This window comes from Microtus ochrogaster, chromosome 19, assembly GCF_000317375.1.
Source record: "Microtus ochrogaster isolate Prairie Vole_2 chromosome 19, MicOch1.0, whole genome shotgun sequence".
Taxonomy (NCBI): Eukaryota; Metazoa; Chordata; class Mammalia; order Rodentia; family Cricetidae; genus Microtus; species Microtus ochrogaster.
The window spans coordinates 31,807,625-31,809,478 of NC_022021.1; the positions used below are offsets into that span (position 1 = coordinate 31,807,625).

The 1,854-nt window shown below is 46.3% G+C and overlaps 1 protein-coding gene across 3 annotated transcripts in view; it reads left to right on the forward strand.

Moving 5' to 3' along the window:
- Zfr (zinc finger RNA binding protein) overlaps positions 1-1,854 on the forward strand; it is a 67,602-nt gene that overhangs the window by 679 nt on the left and 65,069 nt on the right. The gene's annotated exons all lie outside the window — the stretch shown is intronic.

Sequence of the window (1,854 nt, forward strand, 5' to 3'; positions counted from 1 at the left end):
CCCTCCCCGCTCCCGCCCACTCCCTGTCCCCTTTTCCCCCTCCCTCCCACCGGGTCCTGCCGACGTCGGGGAGCGGCCCCCGAGGGGCGAGGGTGGGGGAGGAGTGACGACCGAGGGTTGGGGACGTGGAGGGCCGCTGGGGCCTCGGACGGCCCCGGAGGTAAAATGGCCTCCCGCGGCCTTGGAGCGGAGCCCAGCTGCCCGCCGCTGGCCCCTCGGCTTCCCCCGCCTCCGCCCTGGCAGCCCCCACCCTTTATCCTCCTCTGGCTCGGGGAACGGAGAGAGCGAGCGAAGGGGCCTCGCAGGGAGTCTCGGGCGCAGCGGCCTCTGCCGCGACGCCCCCGGAGCCCAGATAACGTGTCTTTGTGGGCACCTTCACTAGGTCCCGAGTCCCCGACCCTCTTCCCCCACCAGTTCCTCAGAGTGACTGCCCGTTTGCCAGCGTCACTGCATCCATCCCCATGCCCTGTGGTTTTCTTGCTCGGAGAGGATGGTAATATTCCAACCACCTGTGAATTGTTTAGCTGCGAGACTGGGAAAGGTGGGCGAAGTTTCTAGCGCATAGCCTTTTTCGCCATTGAGTACGGTGCTAGGTGGAGCAGCGAGTCTCTTTTCGGGTCTTTTTCTCCCCGCCCCCCCATCGGGGAAAAGAAAATACGACGACTTTGTACTGAGTCATTGTAATGCACGGAATGAAGCCTCTGCCTTCAGATAGCTGTCACTGCAAAAGTAGCTGCAATTTTTGTACATCTTTATCGCAGAAACAAAGACAAAACGATGCATTTATTGTAATTTGCAAGGATCGAAGTAAGACAGTCTCTTGGTTCAAGCCATAAGCGCCCAGCTTTTGAGTATTGTCTTTCTGCGTGTATTACATTGCGTATCTTAGATATTAGATTCATCCTGGTTAAACTCAGGTAGTTTTTCATCTCATATGCCTTAGGCGAATTGTGTATTTAAAAGGGGCGCGTTGGAAAAAACAAAATTTGAATAATATCATCTTGATTTGGGGGACATGTAATGGGGTACTGGTTAATATTTAGAGGCTGAAAGTTCTAAAGGAGAAAAAAGTTACCTGATTTAATGGAATCTTAAAATACAATTTACTGCAAGAGGTGCTATTTTGTATATTGCTGAAAAAGGAGACTCTCTGCCAATCCATAGACATAATGCCCCGATTGAATTTTTTTATCTGAAGAGGTGTTAAAATTTGTAAGTGTATTATATTGCTGATATTGGTATTTTTCTGATTGTTGAAAGCCTTAATATTTTGTGGCATTTTACAAGTCTTTTTCTTGAGGCCTGTGTTGAGAAAAAGGACTGAAATTATATTGTCAGAGCAAAATCTTGGTACATTTCAGACATTAACATGTCATTTGTTTTATAAGTTCAAGCAAAGTTTCAAAAAAATCTTTTTTGGCCAGGCGATGGTAACGCACGCCTTTAATCCTAGCACTTGGGAGGCAGGGGCAGGCGGATCTCTGTGAGTTCGAGGCCATCATGGTCTACAAGAGCTAGTTCCAGGACAGGTTCCAAAACTAGAGAAACCCTGTCTCGAAAAACAAAAACAAAAAAAAAAAAATCTTTTTTGAAGGAAGAGGACATAGTGAAGACAATTTATTTTTTCGGGAAATGAGAAAGCTAATGGCATCTGTGGCTGTAAACCTACTACTAGCGAGCAAGTACCGTGTGTACTAGAAGATGCTGTGTTTGACCATTAAAATGTTTTGTGCATTTTGTACAGTATTTTTCTGTTTTCTTAGTATCCACTGAATGATGTATTTGCATTATTAATTGTTAACATATTGAAAATTGATGAATTGGTTGCAGTTTTTAGGGTTTTTTTTTTTTTTT